Below are 554 nucleotides of genomic sequence, written 5' to 3'. Positions count from 1 at the left end.
ATAATATTAAAAAATAATTTTACTCTTCATTACTTTACCTTCTGTTGAATGATCACCCCCGCAATTGAATCTAATAGAAAAATACCCAATTCGGCCAAATCACACATTTTAAGAGAACACCAGATAAGGAGTGTGGTGTTTCCTATTTTTGTTGCTCTATTAGGGTGATTGATTTGAACAAAGAAGCATTGTCAATCTATCTAGAAAAAAAATATTTTAAATATTTTATATTTAAATATTAAAACTTTTTACACAATTAAGTGAAACGTTCATTTTGAAAATTAGCGTACGTAAGTATAATGAAAGGATTTGTTCTATTTTACCTTAAAGTAAACTACTGTAATAACAAAGACTGCCGTCAAAGTAAAGGGTAAAATAAGGATTATCTCTTAAACCTCTCTAAAACCTTCTGTTTCCCTTCACGGTGGGGGTTGGAAGCAGGATACAATTCCCAAAATGCCAATTTCTCGGCTCCTTTAAAACATGGAGGACCAAATTTCCATGCCAGAGGTAAGAACCCATTTCGGAAAAACATGTTTTTTTTTTCTTTTTAA

The sequence above is a fragment of the Theobroma umbraticum genome, unplaced genomic scaffold, assembly GCF_002168275.2.
Source record: "Theobroma umbraticum cultivar Fairchild unplaced genomic scaffold, ASM216827v3 scaffold_130.0, whole genome shotgun sequence".
NCBI lineage: Eukaryota > Viridiplantae > Streptophyta > Magnoliopsida > Malvales > Malvaceae > Theobroma > Theobroma umbraticum.
Note: the sequence above shows the minus strand (reverse complement) of the source record.